Genomic DNA, 23,658 nt, shown 5'->3' on the forward strand with positions numbered 1-23,658 from the left:
CTATTCTCCTAAAGCTGTTTGGAAAGATAGAAAGAGATGGAGTACTTCCAAATTCGTTCTATGAGGCCAGCATCACCTTAATTCCAAAACCAGACAAAGACCCCCAAAAAGGAGAATTACAGACCAATATCCCTGATGAACATGGATGCAAAAATTCTCAACAAGATACTGGCCAATAGGATCCAACAGTACATTAAGAAAATTATTCACCGTGACCAAGTAGGATTTATCCCTGGGACACAAGGCTGGTTCAACACCCGTAAAACAATCAATGTGATTCATCATATCAGCAAGAGAAAAACCAAGAACCATATGTTTGTTTCTTTTTTCTCATGTTGTTTGGCTATTTCTCTTGTCACATTGCCCTACTTCCTTTGGTAATTAGTTTTAGAAAGAAATCACTCACATAATGAAAATGATCTAGAAACTCAGGTTAAAAAATTTTTCTAGCCAGTGTGGATATGTGTGATTCACAGTTGCTTTAAGCCTACAGAAATTTGTTTGCACAAATCAATAACAACTTTTAATAAACAGACTTTACTGTTCACTGCTAAAAATATTCCTGTCAGAAGGGCAAGACAGTCGAAGAGTAGGGTCCCCAAGTCACCTGTCCCCACCAAATTACCTAGCTAACTTTCAAATCATCCTGAAAACTTATGAATTCGGCCTGAGATTTAAAGAGAGTTGGAACGCTACAATGAGAAGAGTTCGCATTTCTATCAAGGCGGTTCCCACCTGGGCCTCACTTGGACCTGGTGACTGTGGTTCCCACCTGGGCCTCACCCAGACCTGGTGACTCTAGTCCCCAACTGGGCCTCACCTGAGCCTAGCGACTCTGGTCCCCATCTGGGCCTCATGTGGACCTGGCTACTGTAGTCCCCACCTTGGCTTCACCGGGACCTGGTGACTGTGGTCTCCACCTTCACCTCACCTGGACCTGGTGACTCTGGTCCCCACCTGGGCCTCACCTGGACATGGTAGCTGTGGACTTCATCTGGACCTGGTGACTGTGGTCCCCACTCAGGCCTCACTGTACCTGGTGACTGGGCTCCTCAGCTACCAATGACTAACATCCAGGATGGACCCTTAGTTGCTACTGACACCAGTACCATCCCCAGGTCTCAGTTGTTCCTGGTGACTATGGTCCTTGTCTGGGCTGACCTGACTCATCCTTGGCTCTGATCCTCTCCTGGGCCTCCCCTGCCTTGCAGGTATGGTCTCCCTTGTCGTGGGTGTGTATTGTCTATGGTCCCTTCTGGGCCTCACCTGATGGTACTGGGCCACGATATTGGCCCTTCCCAAGGCCAGTAGGTTCTCCGAGTCCTCCTGCATGGTGCTGCAATCCAAACACATCCAAGAATGACGGCACATGAAAACCTTCCGAGGACACATGCGTCCGGGTGCTCCCCGTGGGCAGGTCCCCCTCCGTCTGACCGGAGCCGGAGACAACCCCATAGCCCTGAGGGGCACAGGCTTGGCTGGAACATCACACATGGGCCCTCACTGCCTGTCTGTCACTCGCCCACCTACAGTCCACCTTCCCAGCCACTGTCCCAGGACACGCCGTCACGCTGGGATCACAGAGCGCTCCCACCCCGGTATCAGGAGCACACGGGCGGGGGACCCAGGAGGCTCTGGCGAACTGCCGATCTGATGCTCGGGGTGATGTCTCCCAGCCCGGGGGATATCGAAGGTTTCTCTTAGATTCCACAAGCACAACGACGAGGGAGGGGGAAAGCAACGGACTAGACTTCATCAAAATTAAAACCTGATGCCAGCAAGAGTGCGACCAAACTCCCCACCCTGAGGGCAATGATGCGTGAATAGCCTGAGGGGGGGTGGGGGGAGCACGAGGGACTCTGCCCGCACTCCAGTGCGTGAAGAGCAAGCCTGCTCACCGGTCAGGGGGACCCAGCAGGCCCTGACCGTCCTCCCCTCACCACAGAGTGGGGCGGGGGGGCGGGGGGGGTGTCATCCCTGTCGGGGTCCTTGCATCTAGGACGGGCTGGAAAGGTCACGTATTGTGTCTCCCTGCATAGCACAGGCCTTACAGGGGAGCGGGGGTCCCGGGGGAGCTGCCGAACTCCGACTGCAGCCTCCTTCCCTGGACAGGGCCTTAGGGGGCCGCCCTCACCCCGTGGGGCTGTGGAAGGGCTGCAGGAGCTGCTCAAGGTCATCTCATTGGGGTCGGGGTGTTTTGGACCCCAGCCCAGGAGGCCAACGCCCCCACCCAGACACACAGGCCCCAGAGTGGTCCACGGGGAGCAGGCATCAGGGGCCACTCACCTGTGACCTGTCACTGTGTGAGTGCCTCCTCTTTATGCACCGTGTACTGGGGAGAGTGGGAGAGTTGGGGAACTGGGGAGAGTGGGAGTTCTGGGGTACTGGGGAGAGTTGGGGTACTGGGGAGAGTGGGAGTACTGGGGAGAGTGGGAGAGTTGGGGTACTGGGGTGAGTGTGAGTACTGGGGAGAGTGGGGATACTGGGGAGCGGGGGGTACTGAGGAGAGTGGGAGTACTGAGCTACTGGGGAGAGCAGGAGAGTCGGGTCGCTGTGAGCCAGATCCAAAGCACGAGTGCTTCCGAAGGTCTGCAGAAGCACAGTGAGCGCCAGGCAGCGGTGGAACCCGGGGGCTGCACATTTCCGCCCACAGTGGGGTCCCGCATCATCACTGTGGGCAGGCGGGGTCCAATCAGCACTTAGCCCTTCACCCTGAAGGCCGAGGGTCCTGGGGGAGGGTCCTGTCCCCACACCAGGTGGGAAGGGGATGCAGGCACCCTCCCACATCCTCAGTTCCCATCCTTGGGCCCTGCAGGCCTCCCACCATTCTAGGCAGACTGGGGGTCACAGATGTCCCCCCGACCCCCAGAGTTCACAGCATGGGGTCACTTAACATTTGAGGGGCTCCTGGGTGGTTCAGTCGGTTCCACGTCTACTCTTTAATTTGGCTCAGGTCAGGATCTCGAGGTTGTGGCATGGAGCCTCGCGTGGGGCTCGGGCTCCGTTGGGTGAGGAGTCCGCTCCAGGTTCCCCCTCTCCCTCTGCCCCTCCCTACCACACCCTCTCTCAAGTAAATTTTCTAAAAATTAACATGAAGACACGTGAGCATCTTTATCCCCTCTGCAGAGGTGCCTTCGTGTGTGTAACGACCGTGTAAATGCCTTTCACGGACCCACCGGGAGTCCTACCAGAAACCCCTTTTCCTTGATATTTACTGAAGTACAGTCAACACACAATGTGACAGTAGTTTCAGGGCTACAACTAGTGACTTGACAATTCTGTGCCTTACTCAGCTCCCCCCACGAGAAGCGGCGTCACCGTCTGTCCCCGTACAAAGTTGTCAGAACAGTACTGACTCTATTCCCTAGGCTGTATTTTCTAAATTTCTGTGACTTATTTTATTTACGAACCAGACGCTTATAGCTGTTACTATTGTTCATCTATGTCGCCCGTGTCCTACCCACGGCCCCTCTGTCCATCAGTCAGCAGGATCCATCACATTAACCAGAGAAAGGACGTGGGGCAGCCCCGGGTGGTTCAGCGGTTTAGCGCCTGCCTTCAGCCCAGGGCGTGATCCTGGAGTCCTGGGATCGAGTCCCACGTCGGGTTCCCTACATGGAGCCGCCTTCTCCCTCTGCCAGTGTCTCTGCCTTTCTCTCTCTGTGTCTCTGTGTCTCTCAAGGATATATAAATAAAGTCTTAAAAAAAGAAAAACGAGAGAAGGGACAAAAAGCATACAATCCTCTCAAGAGTTGCAGAAAAACATTTGACAAAATACAGCATCAAAAGCATAGTGGGTTTTGAGGAAATGTCTATCAACAGAATAAAGGCCGCTAGGAAGCTGACATCATCTTCAAGGGTGAAAACCTGAAATCATCTCCCCTAAGAGTAGGAACAAGCCAAGGAGGTCCCCTCTCAGCACTGGAAGTCCTAATGTAGTCAACAGACAGGAAACAGCAAAGGTTTCACACCTGGAAGAGGGACGTCACACTGTCCCTACTTGCTGAAGACTCGGTACTAGAAACAGGAAACCCGAGAGCCCACACCAAAACCTGTTAGAACTAATGATTGAATTCAGTAAATTCACGGGACACCAACTGAACCTACAGAGCTCAGTAGCCTTGCTGTGTCCCGACAATGAGCACTCAGGAAGGAAATGAAGGACGTGACTCCCTTCTCAGGAGCATCACAGAGAATAAATAATGAGACTGAACCAAAGGAGCACAAGACTTGTGCACTGAGCCGTACCAGGCTCTGGGAGGTCGTCCTGGGCTCGTGGGGTGGGAGCCTCATCTTGTGAAAATGTCCGCAGTTCCTGAAGCCACCCTCGGTTTCAATGTCATTCCTATCAAAATCATGGTGGTAGATCCTAGAAATAGGAAAAAAAAAAAAAAAACCTAACATCCGTCAGCCCCCACAAATGACCCCGGACAGCAAATCAGTATTGGAAAAGCAGGATAGAGTGGGACGCAGCACTTTCCTATTTCAAACGATGTCACAGGATAAAGCAGTGTGGTTCTCGGACCCCCGGCTGGCTCTGTCGGTTAAGCATCCGACTCCTGACCTCACCTCCGGTCCTGATCTCGGGGTCCTGAGTTCTAGCCCTGGGTTGGGCCATGAACGAGGCGTGGCACCTACTTAGACCCACAGGGGGTGGTTCCAGCATAAGCTGAAGGCGCAGAACAGAGAGTGTAGAAGGAAATGTGCTCTGATACAACTGGTATTTTTTAACTTAATTTAATTTAAACCCAATGATTTAACGTATAGTGTTTTCGTTATAGCGAAAGTATAATTCTACTTTCAGAGGTAGAATTCAGGGATTCACCAGTTGGAGAGAACAGCAGTGCTCGTGCTATCACCTGCCCTCCTTCGTGCCCATCCCCCGTTAACCCCTCCCCCCCCTCCAGCGACCTTCAGTTTGTTTCCTATGATTAAGAGTGTATTTCCTGCATCTGTTTTCATCTTATTTGTTTTTCCTTCCCTTCACAGTAGTTCATCTGCTTGCTTCTTTAATTCCACCTATGAATGACACCACACGGTCATTCTCTTTCCGACTGACTTATTTCACTTAACATGATCCCTCTAGTTCTATCCGCATCATTGCAAATGGCAAGATTTCCTTCTCTTTGATAGCTCAGTATTCCTCTCTCTATGACCATCATCTATCTCCCATCCTCTTTATCCATCATCTGTCTGAAGGCACCGAGGCTCCTCCCACAGTGTGGCTACTGTGGACCCGGCTGTGTAGACATTGGGGCGCAGGTGTCCCGGCATTTCATTGCATCTGTATCTTCGGAGTGAGCTCCAGGCCGTGCACCTGCCGGTCGCAGGGCAGGTCTATCGGTAACTTCCTGAGGAGCCTCCTGACTGTTTCCAGGGCGGCTGCACTAGCCCGCGGTCCAGCCCACAGTGGAAGAGGGTTGAGTGAGTCTTGGCGGACGTGGTAAAAGTTTGGTCCACATTTCATTTCGCATCCTGTGGGCTCCAATTCATTGTCCTTAAGTATTTCTGGGGAAGCCGGGTGTGGGCTCCATTTCAGCGCGACGTTTCTGAAGCTCATAGGTCTCAGCTGGAGCCTGGAAGGAGGCAGGTCCGGCCCTGGGCACGGGGACGCCGCCTCCTGCACGGCCTCCTTCAGCTCCTGAGCATCCCGCAGGGGGCGCCGAACCCAGGCCCGGGTCAAGGGCCACGTGCGCAGTAGGCCTCGTCCGCCAACAGTAACAGGAGCCCCTCTGCGCTCTGGAGGCCTGAGGAGGACGTGGGGCCGCGTCCACGCTGACAGGAGCCCCGGCCTCCTCAGTACCCGCGGGTAGGCTTCAGGACCATGTGGGGCTGCCTCCACGGTGACAGGAGCCCTGGCCTCCTCAGGACTCGCGGTGAGGCTTCCAGAGGATGTGGAGCCCCGTCCTCGCTGACAGGAGCCTGGTCTCCTCAGGACCCGCGGTGAGACTTCAGGAAGATGTGGGGCCGCGTCCTCCTGACAGGAGCCCCGGCCTCCTTAGGACCCACGGTGAGTTTTCGGGATGACGTGGGGCTGTGTCCACCGGGACAGGAACCCCAGCCTCCTCAGGACCTGCGTGAGTCTTCGGGATGACGTTGGGCAGCGTCTACGCTGACAGGAGCCCCGGCCTTCTCAGGACCCGGGGGAGGCTTCTGGAGGATGTGACGCATAATCCACAGTGACAGGACCCCTCTCGCCCTCAGGACCCGCTGTCTATGACTCAGGAAGACATGGGGCCACGTCCGCCATGACAGGAGTCCGGCTTCCTCAGGACCCGCTGGAGGACCCTGGAGGCGCTGTTCAGAGTCACTTTCACCTCAGCAGGGCTACTCAGAACGACAAGGTAAGTGAATGGGGAGAATTGAGATAGGGTTAGGGTTTAGGGTGAGCAATAGGTGGTTAAGGTTAGCTTAGATGATATGGATTAGTGATCATGGTTATGCATACGAGTTACTGGTGAGGGTGAGGGATGGGGTAAGGGTCAAGAGGTAGGAGTTAAAGTAAGGTATTAGGGACTAGAAATTGACTTAGGGTCTGGATTAGGGTAATGTTACTGATAGGTTATAGGGTTTAGGGTTAGGGAATAGAGGGAGGGAATACGGTTAGAGATAGAGTGGGGGATGGGGTTAGAGTTTAGGGTAGGGGGGTGAAGGCAGGGTTAGGGTTATGGGTTAGGGTTTGGGCTAGGGGTTAGGGCTAGGTTTAGGGTACAGGTTGGTTAGGTGTTAGGGTACGGGTTAGGGATTAGGGTACAGGTTAGGGTTAGGGTTAGGGGTTAGGGTTAGGATACGGGTTAGGGTACGGGTTAGGGTAGGGTTAGGGTTAGGGTTAGGGTTAGGGTTAGGGTTAGGGTACGGATTAGGGTTAGAGTTAGGGGTTAGGGTTAGGGTACGGGTTAGGGTATGGGTTAAGGAGGGTACGGGTTAGGATTAGGGTACGGGTTAGGATACGGGTTAGGATTATGGTTAGGATTAGGGTACGGGTTAGGGTTAGGTTACGGGTTAGGGTAAGGGTTAGGGTACGGGTATGGATTAGGGTTAGGGTTAGGGGTTAGGGTATGGGTTAGGGTACTGGTTAGGGTTAGGATACAGGTTAGGGTACGGATTAGGGTACGGGTTAGGGTTAGGGTATGGGTTAGGTTTAGGGTTAGGGTACAGGTTAGGGGTTAGGGTACGGGTTAGGGGTTAGGGTTAGGGTATGGGTTAGGGGTTAGGGTTAGGGTAGGGGTTAGGGTACGGGTTAGGGTTAGGGTACGGGTTAGGGTTAGGGTACGGGTTAGGGGTTAGGGTACGGGTTAGGGTATGGGTTAGGGGTTCGGGTTAGGGTTTGGGTTAGGGTTAGGGGTTAGGGTTAGTGTTAGGGTTAGGGTTAGGGTGAGGGGTTTGGGTTAAGGTTAGGGGTTAGGGTTAGGTTTAGGGTTAGGGTTAGGGTTAAGTGTTAGGTTTAAGGGTTAGGGATAGGGTTAGGTTTAGGGATGGATTTGATTATTTTCCATTCGAATCGATTCGATTATTTTCTTTTTTTTAATTTATTTATGATAGTCACACCACAGAGAGAGAGAGAGAGAGAGAGAGAGGCAGAGGCACAGGCAGAGGGAAGAATGCAGGCTCCATGCACCGGGAGCCTGACTTGGGATTCGATCCCGGGTCTCCAGGCATCGCGCCCTGGGCAAAAGGCAGGCGCCTAAACCGCTGCGCCATCCCAGGGATCCCGATTTCGATTATTTTCAATTCGATTATTTTCGATTTGATTCGATTCGATTTTTGATTATTTTCACCCTCGATGGATTCGATTATTTTTTATTCGATTCGGTTCGATTCGATTCGATTATGTTCGATTACCAATTCGATTCGATTCAATTATTGTGATTTTGGTGTGATTTTTTTCGATTCGATTCGATTTGATTCGATTATTTTTCTATTCGATCGATGGATTCGGTTAGATTATTTTCGATTCGATTCGATCATTTTCGATTCGGTTATTTTCGATTAGATTCGATTGTTTTCAATTTGATTATTTTATATTTGATTCGATTATTTTCGATTCGATTTTATTATTTTCAGTTCTATTCAATTCGATTACATTTGATTCTTTACGATTCGATTCGATTCTTTTCAAATCGATTCTGTTCTTTCAATTCGATTATTTTCGATTCGATTATTTTCGATTCGATTCAATTATTTTTGATTCAAATCGATTCTATTTTCAATTCGATATGATGCAAATCTATTATATTTGATTCTATTCGATTCAATTATTTTCGATTCGATTCGATTCAATTATTTTCGATTCGAATCTATTTGTTTCGTTTCGATTATTTTCGATTCGATTTCAATATTTTTGATTAGATTAGATTATTTTTGGTTCGAATCGATTTGCTTATTTTCGATTCCATTATTTTTTATTGATTCGATTAATTTCGATTCGATTCGATTCGATAATTTGGGTTTGATTCGATTTGATTATTTTCGTTTCAATGCAATTCGATTATTTTTGATTCAATTCGGTTTGATTCGATTCGATTATTTTTGATACAATTCGATTCGATTCGATTATTTTTGATTTGGTTTGCTTATTTTCGATTTGATTCGATTCGATTTGATTATTTTCGATTGGATTCGATTGGATTAGATTCGATTATTTTCGATTCGATTTGATCATTTTTCAATTCGATTCGATACTTTGGGTTTGATTCGATTTGATTATTTTCTCTTCGATACGATTAGATTATTTTTGATTCAATTCGGCTTGATTCGATTCGATTATTTTTGATACAATTCCATTCGATTCGATTATTTTTGATTTGGTTCGCTTATTTTCTATTTGATTCGATTCGATTTGATTATTTTCGATTCGATTCGATTGGATTAGATTCGATTATTTTCGATTCAATTCGATCATTTTCGATTCAATTCGATTATTTTGGATTTGAATCGATTTGATTATTTTCGATTCGATTTTTCGATTCGATTGATTATTTTTGATTCGATTCGATTATTTTCAATTCAATTCATTCGATTATTTTCTATTCGATTCGATGCGAATTGATTATTTTCATTTCAATTCGATTCAGTTCGATTATTTTCTATTCGATTTGGATCGATTATTTTTGATTCGATTTAATTCGATTATTTTCAATACGATTCGTTTTGATTCGAATTAAATTATTTTCGATTCGATTCGATTTTTTTTCGATTTGATTTGATTCGATTCAATTATTTTGATTCGATTCGATTCAATTCGATTATTTTTGAGTCGATTCGATCGATTCGATTCGATTATTTTCGATTCGAATAGATGATTTTCGATTAGATTTGTTTCTTTTCGATTCGATTATTTTCAATTCAAATAGATTCGATTCTTTTCGATTTGATTCTTTTTGATTTGATTCGATTATTTTGATTAGATCGAGTCTTTTCGATTCGATTCGATTATTTTCGATTAGAATATTTCTATTCTATTCTATTCGATTCAATTCTATTCCATTATTTTCTATTCAATTCGTTTTGACTCTTTTTGATTCGATTAGATCCCATTCGATCGTTTATTTTCGATTCAATTCGAGTCGATTCGATTATTTTCGTTTGATTCGATTCGATCAATTATTTTCGTTTCAATTCGATTCGATTCGATTATTTTTGATTCGATTCGATTGGATTATATTTGATTAGATTTGATTCGATTCGATTATTTTCAATTTCAATTCGATTCGATTTGATGCAAATCGATATTTTCGATTTGATTAGTTTCGATTCTATTCGATTAGATTATTTTCGACTCGATTTGCGATTCGATTATTTTCGATTCGATTCGATTCGATAATTTTCGATTCTATTCCATTCGATTCATATATTTTCGATTCGATTCAATTCGATTCTATTATTTTTTATTCAAATCGAATCGTTTCTTTTCGATTCCATTATTTTCGATTCGATTCAATTATTTTCGATTGATTCGATAATTCTGGATTTGATTCGATTTGATTATTTTCGATTTGAGTCGATTATTTTCGATTCGATTCGATTCATTTAAATTATTTTCTATTCGATTCGATTCGACTTGATTCTATTAGATTATTTTAAATTCGATTTGATTCGATTACTTTCGATTCGATTCATGTATTTTCGATTCGGTTAGATTCGATTCGATTATTTCAATTCGATCGATTATTTTTGATTCCATTCGATTCGTTTCAATTCAATTCGTTTCGATTCGATTCGATTATTTTTAATTCGATTCCATTCGATGATTTTCGATTCGATTCGATTCGTTTCAATTATTTTCGATTAGATTCGATTTGATTCGATTATTTCATTTCGATTCAATTCGATTATTTTCGATTCAATTTGATTCGATCCGATTCAATTATTTTCTATTCGATTTGATTCTTTTTCGATTCAATTCGATCCTTTCTATTGAATCGATTCGCTTCTTTTCGATTCCATTAATTTCGATTCCATTCGTTTATTTCGATTCGATTCTATTCGATTCGTTTCGATTCTATTCGATTCCATTTGATTATTTTCGATTCCATTCTATTCAATTCGATTCGATTATTTTCGATTCAATTCGATTTGAATCTTTTCGATTCGATTCGATTCCATTCGATTCAATTAGATTCGATTAGATTCGATTATTTCGATTCGATTCGATTCGATTTGATTTGATTCAATTCAATTATTTTCGAATCAATTCGATTCATTTCAATTATTTTGGATTCGATTGATTCAATTCGATTTGATTATTTTCGATTCAATTCGATTCGATTATTTTCGATCGATTTGATTAGATTATTTTCGTTTCTATTTGATAATTTTAAATTCGATTCAGTTCAATTTGATTCAATTCGATTATTTTCGATTCGATTCGTTTTGATTCGATCTTTTCGATTCGATTCGATTCTTTTCGATTCGATTCGATTCGATTCGTTTCCATTATTTCGATTCGATTCGATGTGAATCGATTATTTTTGAATTGAATCATTTCAATTCGATTCCATTCGATTCGAATATTTTCGATTCGATTTGAGTCGAATAATTATGATTCGATTTGATTATTTTCGATTCGATTCGATTCGATTATTTTCGATTCGATTGGATTGGATTGGATTCGATTATTTTCGATTTGATTCGTTTATTTTCGATTCGATTCGATTCTTTTCGATTTGTTTTGATTATTTTCCATTCAAATCGATTCGATTCTTTTCAATTCGATTATTTTAGATTCGATTCGATTATTTTCGATTCGATTCAATATTTTCGATTCAATTCGATTATTTTCGATTTGATTCGATTCGATGTGAATCGATTACTTTTTATTTGATTCGATTCGATTTATTTTTGCTTCAATTTGTTTCAATTCGATTATTTTCGATTCGATTCGATTTATTTCAATTCGTTTAGATTCGATTCGATTAATTTCAATCCGATTAATTTTGATTCGATTAAATTAGATTATTTTCAATTCGATTCATTTCGATTCGATTCAATTCGATTATTTTCAATTCAATTCGTTTCGATTCAATTATTTTTGTTTTGATTCGTTTCGATTTTAATTCGATTATTTTCTATTCGATTCGAGTCGATTCGATTATTTTCAATTTGATTCATTTCGATTCGATTATTTTTGATTCAATTCGTTTCGATTCGATTCAATTATTATTCGATTAGATTCGTTTCAATTCGATTATATTTGATTCAATTCGATTCAATTATTTTCGATTTGATTCTTTTTGATCCGATTATTTTCTATTTGATTCGTTTCAATTCTATTCGATTCAACTCGTTTCGATTCAGTTCGATTCATTTAATTTCGATTCGATTTGATTTGAATATTTGAGGTTGATTCGTTCCAATTCGATTCGATTCGATTATTTTCAATTCCATTCGTTTCTATTTGATTCAATTAGATTATTTTCTATTCGATTCGATTATTTTCTATTCTATTCGTTTTGATTCGATTCGATTAGATTATTTTCGATTCAATTCAATTCGATTCCTTTCGATTCGATTCTTTTCGATTCGATTCTTTTCAATACGTCGATTCGATTCTTTTCTATTTGATTCTTTTCGATTCGATTCAATTCTTTTCAATTCAATTCTTTTAGATTCGATTTGATTCTTTTTGATTCGATTCGATTCTTTCGATTCAATTCTTTTCGATTTGATTCTTTTCGATTCGATCGATTCTTATCGATTGGATTCTTTTCGATTCGATTCGATTCGATTTTTCAACTCAATTCGATTTTTTCGATTCGATTCAATTCTTTTCGATTCGATTCGATTCTTTTCTCTTCAATTCAATTCGATTCGATTCTTTTCGATTCGATTCGTTTTTTTCGATCGATTCGATTCTTTTCGATCAAACCCTTGATTCGATTCGATTCTTTTCTATTTGATTCGATTCGATTCTTTTTGATTCGATTTGTTTCGATTCTTTTCGATTCGATTTGATTTGATTCTTTTCGGTGGGATTCGATTCCATTCGGTTGGATTCAATTCAAATCGATTTGATTCTTTTCGATCTAGAAGATTCGATTATTTTTGTTTCTATTCGATTGGATTGTTTTCGATTCTCTTCATTTCTTTTCGATTCGATTATATTCGATTCTTTGTGATTCGACTTGATTCTATTCATTTCAATTCTTTTTTTTTAAAATTTTTATTTATTTATGATAGTCACACAGAGAGAGAGAGATAGGCAGAGACACAGGCAGAGGGAGAAGCAGGCTCCATGCACTGGGAGCCCAACGTGGGATTCGATCCCAGGTCTCCAGGATCGCGCCCTGTGCCAAAGGCAGGCGCTAAACCGCTGCGCCACCCAGGGATCCCCATTTCAATTCTTTTTGATTGGATTCTTTTCAATTCGATCCTTTCGATTCGATTCGTTTCGTTTGGATTATTTCTGATTCGATTCGATTCGAATCTTTTCGATTCGATTAGATTCTTTTCTATTTGATTCGGTTCGATTCTTTTCGATTCGATTCGATTCTTATTGATTCATTTCTTTTCGATTCAATTGGATTCAATTTTTTCAATTCGATTCGATTCTTTTCGATTCGATTCTACTTGATTCAATTCGATTCTTTTCGATTCGATTCTTTTCTATTCCATTCGATTCTTTTCGATACGTTTCAATTCTTTTCGATTCAATTTGATTCAATTTGATACGATTCTTTTTGATTCGATTCGATTCTTTTCAATTCGATTCGATTCTTTTCAATTTGAATTGATTCAATTATTTTCTATTCAATTCGTTTTGATTCTATTATTTTCGATTCAATTCAATTCGAATCGATTGGATTATTTCGATTCTCGTCGTTTTGAATCAATTCGAATCGATTATTTTCTATTTGATTCGATTCGATTATTTTCTATTCAATTCATTTCGATTCGATTATTTTCGATTCTTTTCATTTCGATTCGATTCGATTCTTTTTGTTTCGATTCGAATCGATTTTTTTCTATTCAATTCGTTTCGATTTGATTCTATTCGATTATTTTCGATTCGATTCGATTCGAATCGATTCGATTATTTCGATTCTCTTTGTTAAGAATCGATTCGAATCGATTCTTTTCTATTTGATTCGTTTCGATTATTTTTTTAAAAACATTTTATTTATTTATTCATGAGAGACACAGAATGAGAGAGAGAGAGAGAGGCAGAGACACAGGCAGAGGGAGAAACAGGCTCCAAGGAGGGAGCCTGACAGGAGACTCGATCCTGGGTCTCCAGGATCAGGACATGGGCTGAAAGCGGCACTAAACCGCTGAGCCACCCGGGCTGCCCAATTCGATTATTTTCTATTCGATTCGTTTCGATTTGATTATTTGAAATTCGATTCGTTTCGATTCGATTCGATTATTTTAGATTCGATTCGATTCGAATCGATTATTTTCGATTTGATTCATTTCCATTCGATTCGATTAGATTATTTTCTTTTTTTTTTTTAGTTTTTAAATTTTTTTTAATTTATTTTTTTATTGGTGTTCAATTTACTAACATACAGAATAACACCCAGTGCCCGTCACCCATGCACTCCCACCCCCCGCCCTCCTCCCCTTCCAACACCCCTAGTTCGTTTCCCAGAGTTAGCAGTCTTTACGTTCTGTCTCCCTTTCTGATATTTCCCACACATTTCTTCTCCCTTCCCTTATTTTCCCTTTCACTATTATTTATATTCCCCAAATGAATGAGAACATATAATGTTTGTCCTTCTCCGACTGACTTACTTCACTCAGCATAATACCCTCCAGTTCCATCCACGTTGAAGAAATGGTGGGTATTTGTCATTTCTAATGGCTGAGTAATATTCCATTGTATACATAAACCACATCTTCTTTATCCATTCATCTTTCGTTGGACACTGAGGCTCCTTCCACAGTTTGGCTATCGTGGCCATTGCTGCTATAAACATCGGGGTGCAGGATGTCCCGGCGTTTCATTGCATTTGTATCTTTGGGGTAAATACCAACAGTGCAATTGCTGGGTCGTAGGGCAGGTATATTTTTAACTGTTTGAGGAACCTCCACACAGTTTTCCAGAGTGGCTGCACCAGTTCACAGTCCCACCAACAGTGTAAGAGGGTTCCCTTTTCTCCGCATCCTCTCCAACATTTGTTGTTTCCTGCCTTGTTAATTTTCCCCATTCTCACTGGTGTGAGGTGGTATCTCATTGTAGTTTTCATTTGTATTTCCCTGATGGCAAGTGATGCAGAGCATTTTCTCATATGCATGTTGGCCATGTCTATGTCTTCCTCTGTGAGATTTCTGTTCATGTCTTTTGCCCATTTCATGATTGGATTGTTTGTTTCTTTGGTGTTGAGTTTAATAAGTTCTTTATAGATCTTGGAAACTAGCCCTTTATCTGATATGTCATTTGCAAATATCTTCTCCCATTCTGTAGGTTGTCTTTGAGTTTTGTTGACTGTATCCTTTGCTGTGCAAAAGCTTCTTATCTTGATGAAGTCCCAATAGTTCATTTTTGCTTTTGTTTCTTTTGCCTTCGTGGATGTATCTTGCAAGAAGTTACTATGGCCGAGTTCAAAAAGGGTGTTGCCTGTGTTCTTCTCTAGGATTTTGATGGAATCTTGTCTCACATTTAGATCTTTCATCCATTTTGAGTTTATCTTTGTGTATGGTGAAAGAGAGTGGTCTAGTTTCATTCTTCTGCATGTGGATGTCCAATTTTCCCAGCACCATTTATTGAAGAGACTGTCTTTCTTCCAATGGATAGTCTTTCCTCCTTTATCGAATATTAGTTGACCATAAAGTTCAGGGTCCACTTCTGGATTCTCTACTCTGTTCCACTGATCTATGTGTCTGTTTTTGTGCCAGTACCACACTGTCTTGATGACCACAGCTTTGTAGTACAACCTGAAATCTGGCATTGTGATGCCCCCAGATATGGTTTTCTTTTTTAAAATTCCCCTGGCTATTCGGGGTCTTTTCTGATTCCACACAAATCTTAAAATAATTTGTTCTAACTCTCTGAAGAAAGTCCATGGTATTTTGATAGGGATTGCATTAAACGTGTATATTGCCCTGGGTAACATTGACATTTTCACAATATTAATTCTGCCAATCCATGAGCATGGAATATTTTTCCATCTCTTTGTGTCTTCCTCAATTTCTTTCAGAAGTGTTCTATAGTTTTGAGGGTATAGATCCTTTATATCTTTGGTGAGGTTTATTCCTAGGTATCTTATGCTTTTGGGTGCAATTGTAAATGGGATTGACTCCTTAATTTCTCTTTCTTCAGTCTCATTGTTAGTGTATAGAAATGCCACTGACTTCTGGGCATTGATTTTGTATCCTGCCACGCTACCGAATTGCTGTATGAGTTCCAGCAATCTTGGGGTGGAGACTTTTGGGTTTTCTACGTAGAGTATCATGTCATCGGCGAAGAGGGAGAGTTTGACTTCTTCTTTGCCAATTTGAATGCCTTTAATGTCTTTTTGTTGTCTGATTGCTGAGGCTAGGACTTCCAGTACTATGTTGAACAGCAGTGGTGAGAGTGGACATCCCTGTCTTGTTCCTGATCTTAGGGGAAAGGCTCCTAGTGCTTCCCCATTGAGAATGATATTTGCTGTGGGCTTTTCATAGATGGCTTTTAAGATGTCGAGGAATGTTCCCTCTATCCCTACACTCTGAAGAGTTTTGATCAGGAATGGATGCTGTATTTTGTCAAATGCTTTCTCTGCATCCAATGAGAGGATCATATGGTTCTTGGTTTTTCTCTTGCTGATATGATGAATCACATTGATTGTTTTACGGGTGTTGAACCAGCTTTGTGTCCCAGGGATAAATCCTACTTGGTCATGGTGAATAATTTTCTTAATATACTGTGGGATCCTATTGGCCAGTATCTTGTTGAGAATTTTTGCATCCATGTTCATCAGGGATATTGGTCTGTAATTCTCCTTTTTGGCGGGGTCTTTGTCTGGCTTTGGAATTAAGGTGATGCTGGCTTCATAGAACGAATTTGGAAGTACTCCATCTCTTTCTATCTTTCCAAACAGCTTTAGGAGAATAGGTATGGTTTCTTCTTTAAACGTTTGATAAAATTCCCCTGGGAAGCCATCTGGCCCTGGACTCTTGTGTCTTGGGAGGTTTTTGATGACTGCTTCAATTTCCTCCCTGGTTATTGGCCTGTTCAGGTTTTCTATTTCTTCCTGTTCCAGTTTTGGTAGTTTGTGGCTTTCCAGGAATGCGTCCATTTCTTCTAGATTGCCTAATTTATTGGCGTATAGCTGTTCATAATATGTTTTTAAAATCGTTTGTATTTCCTTGGTTTGGTAGTGATCTCTCCTTTCTCATTCATGATTTTATTAATTTGAGTCTTCTCTCTCTTCTTTTTAATAAGGCTGGCTAATGGTTTATCTATCTTATTAATTCTTTCAAAGAACCAACTCCTGGTTCTGTTGATCTGTTCCACAGTTCTTCTGGTCTCGATTTCGTTGAGTTCTGCTCGAATCTTTATTAACTCCCTTCTTCTCTTGGGTGTAGGATCTATTTGCTGTTTTTTCTCTAGCTCCTTTAGGTGTAAGGTTAGCTTTTGTATTTGAGTTCTTTCCAGTTTTCGAATGGATGCTTGTATTGCGATGTATTTCCCCCTTAGGACTGCTTTTGCTGCATCCCAAAGATTTTGAACGGTTGTATCTTCATTCTCATTAGTTTCCATGAATCTTTTTAATTCTTCCTTAATTTCCTGGTTGACCCTTTTATCTTTTAGCAGGATGGTCCTTAACCTCCATGTGTTTGAGGTCCTTCCAAACTTCTTGTTGTGATTTAGTTCTAATTTCAAGGCATTATGGTCTGAGAATATGCAGGGGACCATCCCAATCTTTTGGTATCGGTTCAGACCCGATTTGTGACCCAATATGTGGTCTATTCTGGAGAAAGTTCCATGTGCGCTTGAGAAGAATGTGTATTCAGTTGAGTTTGGATGTAAAGTTCTGTAGATATCTGTGAAATCCATCTGGTCCAGTGTATCATTTAAAGCTCTCATTTCTTTGGAGATGTTTTGCTTAGAAGACCTATCGAGTATAGAAAGAGCTAGATGGAAGTCACCAAGTATAAGTGTATTATTATCTAAGTATTTCTTCACTTTGGTTAATAATTGATTTATATATTTGGCAGCTCCCACATTCGGAGCATATATATTGAGGATTGTTAAGTCCTCTTGTTGAATAGATCCTTTAAGTATGATATAGTGTCCCTCTTCATCTCTCACTACAGTCTTTGGGGTAAATTTTAGTTTATCTGATATAAGGATGGCTACCCTTGCTTTCTTTTGAGGACCATTCGAATGGTAAATGGTTCTCCAACCTTTTATTTTCAGGCTGTAGGTGTCCTTCTGTCTAAAATGAGTCTCTTGTAGACAGCAAATAGATGGGTCCTGCTTTTTTATCCAGTCTGAAACCCTGCGCCTTTTGATGGGGTCATTAAGCCCGTTCACATTCAGAGTTACTATTGAGAGATATGAGTTTAGTGTCATCATGATATCTATTCAGTCTTTGTTTTTGTGGACTGTTCCACTGAACTTCTTCTTAAAGGGGAATTTTAAGAGTCCCCCTTAAAATTTCTTGCAGAGCTGGTTTGGAGGTCACATATTCTTTTAGTTGCTGCCTGTCTTGGAAGCTCTTTATCTCTCCTTCCATTTTGAATGAGAGCCTTGCTGGATAAAGTATTCTTGGTTGCATGTTCTTCTCATTTAGGACCCTGAATATATCCTGCCAGCCCTTTCTGGCCTGCCAGGTCTCTGTGGAGAGGTCTGCTGTTACCCTAATACTCCTCCCCATAAAAGTCAGGGATTTCTTGTCTCTTGCTGCTTTAAGGATCTTCTCCTTATCTTTGGAATTTGCAAGCTTCACAATTAAATGTCGAGGTGTTGAACGGTTTTTATTGATTTTAGGGGGGGGATCTCTCTATTTCCTGGATCTGAATGCCTGTTTCCCTTCCCAGATTAGGAAAGTTTTCAGCTAGAATTTGTTCAAATACATATTCTGGCCCTCTGTCCCTTTCGGCGCCCTCGGGAACCCCAATTAAACGTACGTTTTTCTTCCTCAGGCTGTCGTTTATTTCCCTTAATCTATCTTCATGGTCTTTTAATTGTTTGTCTCTTTTTTCCTCAGTTTCCCTCTTTGCTATCAACTTGTCTTCTATGTCACTCACTCTTTCTTCCACCTCGTTAACCCTCGTCGTTAGGACTTCTAGTTTGGATTGCATCTCATTCAATTGATTTTTAATTTCTGCCTGATTAGCTCTAAATTCTACTGTCATGAAGTCTCTTGAGTCCTTTATACTTTTTTCTAGAGCCACCAGTAGCTGTATAATAGTGCTTCTGAATTGGCTTTCTGACATTGAATTGTAATCCAGATTTTGTAACTCTGTGGGAGAGAGGACTGTTTCTGATTCTTTCTTTTGAGGTGAGGTTTTCCTTCTAGTCATTTTGCCCAGTGCAGAGTGGCCAAAAGCAAATTGTATTGGGAAAAAGAGAAAAAGAGAGGAGAGAAAGAAGGAAAGAAAAGAGAAAGAGAAAAAAAAAAGGGAAGAAAAAGAGAAAAAAAAAACGAAAAAAAAAAGAAGAAAAAGAGAAAGAAAAAGAAAGGAGAAAAAAGGGGGTGGGGGAAGGAAACAAATCAAAAAGCAAAACAAACAAACAAACAAAAAGAACCACAGGGGAGTATCTTCTGATTCTGTGTTCTTTAAGTCCTTCGGCTTCTCCTGGAAGTTGTCCGTCTAGCTGGTGTTCTGGGGGAGGGGCCTGTTGTGCTGGTTTTCAGGTGTTAGCAGTTGGGGGAGCTGCTGTGCCCCTGCCTGGTGCAGGGCTCAGTGGGGGTTGTTTACCCCGTGAGGCCGCAGGAGGAACAGCCCCAGTGGCGGGGCAGCTCTGGAAACCTGGATTCAGCTCCGGCAGGAACTCCGTCTGCAGGGCCTGGAGGCTCCGGGGCGGGGCCGCTGCTCTGCTCAGCTGGGGCAGGAGCGTCCTTGCAGTCCTGGGCCCTCCCGGCCTCTGCCTGTCCCGGGGGAGGCGGGATCCTGGGCTGTGTCCCGGCGCCCTGTGCTCCGGAGCCTGCGCTGTTGGATTCGTGCTCCCGGGCAGCGCAGCCCCCTCCGCGGAGCCGCCCCCGAGCCCCCCCCCGAGCTGCTCCTGGTCCCGCCGTGCGCGCTGCAGCCCTTGGGGAGCTCGGCGCACTCTCCTGGGCGCGCAGTTGCTCTGTTACTGTCCCAGGGAGCCCGAGGGCATCCTCGCCCTCCTGGGTCCTGCTCCAACTCCCCGCGAGCCCCTTTCCGCCCGGGAAGGTCGGTGCAGCTCCTGCTCCTCCGGGACGGGGCTCTCCTGTCCTGGGGACACTCGCCCCGGCCTCAGCCCGGCTCCTCGCGGGGCCCCTCCCCCTTGGAGGCCTTTGTTTCTTTATTTCTTTTTCCCCGTCTTCCTACCTTGATAGATGCGCGAACTCTTCTCCGATTAGATTATTTTCGATACGATTTGGTTCGAATTGATTAGATTATTTCGATTCTCTTCGTTTCGAATTGATTCGATTCGATTTTTTCTATTTGATTCGATTCGATTATTTTCTATTCGATTCGTTTCGATTCGATTATTTTTGATCTGATTCGTTTCGATTCGATTTGATTCGTTTATTTTTGATTCGATTCATTTCGAATAATTTCCATTCGATTCGTTTCGATTCGATTTGATTCGATTAATTTCGATTTGATTCGATTTGACACTGAACCAGATGGATTTAACAGATATTTAGAGAACTTCCCATCCAAGTGCGCATGGTACTTTCTCCAGATTAGACAACATACTGGGTCACAAATCAGGTCTTAAAAGACACCCAAAGATTGGGATAGTCCCCTGCATATTTTCAGACCATAATGCTTTGAAATAAGAACTAAATCACAAGAAGAAGTTTAGAAGGATTTCAAACACATGGAGGTTATGGAACATCCTGCTAAAAGATGAAAGGGCCAAGTAGGAAATTAGAGAAGAATTATAAAGTTTCATGGGCACTAATGAGAATGAACATACAACCGTTCAAAATCCTTGGGATACAGCACAAGCAGTCCTGAGGGAGAAATACATTGCATTATGAGTATCCATCCAAATACTGGAAAGGACTCAAATACGAAAGCAAACCTTGCACCTAAAGGAGCTGGAGAAAAAACAGCAAATAGATCCTACACACAGCAGAAGAAGAGAGTTAATAAAGATTGGAGCAGAACTCAATATAATAGAGACCAGAAGAAGTGTGGAACAGATGAACAAAGCCAGGAGTTGGTTCTTTGAAAGAATTAATAAGATAGATAAATCATTAGTCAGCCTTTTAAAAAAGAAGACATAATAGACTCAAATTAATAAAATCATGAATGAGAAAGGAGAGATAACTACCAACAACAAGGAAATACAAATGATTTTAAAACATATTATGAACAGCTAAACACCAATAAATTAGGCAATCTAGAAGAAATTGACGCATTTCTACAAAGCCACAAACAATCAAAACTGGAACTGGAAGAAATACAAAACCTGAACAGGCCAATAACCAGAAAAGAAATTGAAGCAGTCATCAAAAACCTCCAAAGACACAAAAGTCCAGGGCCAGATGGCTTCCCAGGGGAATTCTATCAAACGTTTAAAGAAGAAACCATTCTTATTCTACTAAATCTGTTCAGAAAGATAGAAAGAGGTGGAGTAATTTCAAATCCGTTCTATGAGGCCAGCATCACCTTAATTCCAAAACCAGACAAAGACCCCACCAAAAAGGAGAATTATAGACCAATATCCCTGATGAACATGCATGCAAAAATTCTCCACAAGATATTAGCCAATAGGGTACTAAAATTCATTAAGAAGATTATTCACCATGAATAATCATGTAGGATTATTCAAGTAGGATAAATCAAGTAGGATTTATCCCCGGGATGCAAGGCTGGTTCAACACTCATAAAATAATCAATGTCATTCATCACATAAGCAATAGAAAAACAAGAACCATATGATCCTCTCAATAGATACAGAGAAAGCATTTGACAAAATGCAAGCATCCATTCCTGATCAAAACTCTCCAGAGTGTAGGGATAGAGGGAACATTCCTCAACATCTTAAAAGCCCTCTACGAAAAGACCATAGCAAATATCATTCTCAATGGGGAAACACTGGAAGCCTTTCCCCTAAGATCAGGAACAAGACAGGGATGTCCACTCTCACCACAGCTATTCAACATCGTACCAGAAGTCCTAGCCTCAGCAGTCAGACAACAAAAATAAATAAATGTATTCAAATTGGCAAAGAAGAAATCAAACTCTCTCTCTTTGCCAATGACATGATACTCTGTAGAAAACCCAAAAGACTCCACCCCAAGATTGATAGAACTCATACAGCAATTTGGCCACATGGCAGGATACAAAATCAATGCCCAGAAGTCACTGGCATTTCTATACACTAACAATGAGACTGAGGAAAGGGAAATTAAGGAGTCAATCCATTTACCATTGCATCCAAAAGCATAAGATACCTAGGAATAAACCTAATCAACAAGGTAAAGGATCTATACCCTAAAAACTACAGAAGACTTCTGAAGGAAATTGAGGAAGACACAGATGGAAAAATATTTCATGCTCATGGATTGGAAGAATTCATTTTGTGAACATATCAATGATACCCAGGGCAATTTACATGTTTAATGCAACACTGATCAAAATATGATGGACTTTCTTCAGAGACTTGGAACAGATTATTTTAAGATTTCTGTAGGATCAGAAAAGACCCTGAATAGTCAGGGGAATTAAAAAAAAAGAAAACCATAGCGGAGGGCATCACAATGCCAGATTTCAGGTTGTACTACAAAGCTATGGTCATCAAGACAGTGTGGTACTGGCACAAAAACAGACACATGGATCAATGGAACCGAATAGAGAATCCAGAAGTGGACCCTCAACTTTATGGTCAACGAATATTCGACAAAGGAGGAAAGACTATCCACTGGAAAAAGTCTCTCCAATAAATGATGCTGGAAAAATTGGACATCCAGATGCAAAAGAATGAGATTAGACCACTCTCCTGTACCATACACAAAGATACCTGAAAATGGATGAAAGATCTTAAGTGAGACAAGATTCCATCAAAGTCCTAGAGGAGAACACAAGCAACACCCTTTTTCAACCTGGCCACAGTAACGTCTTGCAAGATTCATACATGAAAGCAAGAGAAACCAAAGCAAGAATGAACTATTGTGTCTTCATCAAGATAAGAAGCTTTTGCACAGCAAAAGATTCTGTCAACAAAACCCAAGGACAACCTACAGAATGGGAGAAGATATTTGCAAATGACCTATCAGATAAAGGGCTAGTATCCAAGATCTATAAAGAACTTATTCAACTAAACAGCAAAGAAATAAACAATCCAATCATTAAATGGTGAAAAGACATGAACAGAAATCTCACAGAGGAAGACATAGACATGACCAACAAGCACATGAGGAAATGCTCAGCATCACTTGCCATCAGGGAAATACATATCAAAACCACAATGAGATACCACCTCAAACAAATGAGAATGGGGAAAATTAGCAAAGCAGGAAACCACAAATGTTGGAGAGGATGTGGAGAAAGGGGAACAATCCTACACTGCTGGTGGAATGTGAACTGGTGCAGCCACTGTGGATAACTGTGTGGAGGTTCCTCAAAGAGTTAAAAATAGATCTGCCCTATGACCCAGCAATTGCACTGCTTGGGTTTTACCCCAAATATACAGATGCAATGAAATGCTGAGACACCAACACCGATGTTTGTAGCAGCAAAGTCCACAACAGCCAAACAGTTGAAGGAGCCTCAGTGTCCATTGAAAGATGAATGGATAAAGAAGATGTGGTTTATGTATACAATAGAATATTACTCAGCCATTAGAAACAACAAATACCCACCATTTGCTTCGACATGGATTGGACTGTAGGGTATTATGCTGAGGGAAAAAAGTCAATCTGAGATGAGCAATCATTATATGGTCTCAATCATTTGGGGAGTATAAAAAACAGTGAATGGGAATAAAGGGAAAAGGAGAGAAAATGAGTGAAAATATAAGTTGAGGATGACAGAATCTGAGAGACTCCTAACTCTGGGAAAGGAACAATGGGCAGTGGGAAGGGA

The 23,658-nt window shown here is 42.0% G+C and overlaps 1 pseudogene; it reads left to right on the forward strand.

The window, feature by feature from the left end:
* Positions 1–6,248: 6,248 nt before the first annotated feature.
* LOC119879238 overlaps positions 6,249–23,658 on the forward strand; it is a 31,270-nt pseudogene continuing 13,860 nt past the window's right edge.

Source organism: Canis lupus, unplaced genomic scaffold (genome assembly GCF_011100685.1).
Source record: "Canis lupus familiaris isolate Mischka breed German Shepherd unplaced genomic scaffold, alternate assembly UU_Cfam_GSD_1.0 chrUn_S472H633, whole genome shotgun sequence".
In the NCBI taxonomy this organism is placed as follows: Eukaryota; Metazoa; Chordata; class Mammalia; order Carnivora; family Canidae; genus Canis; species Canis lupus.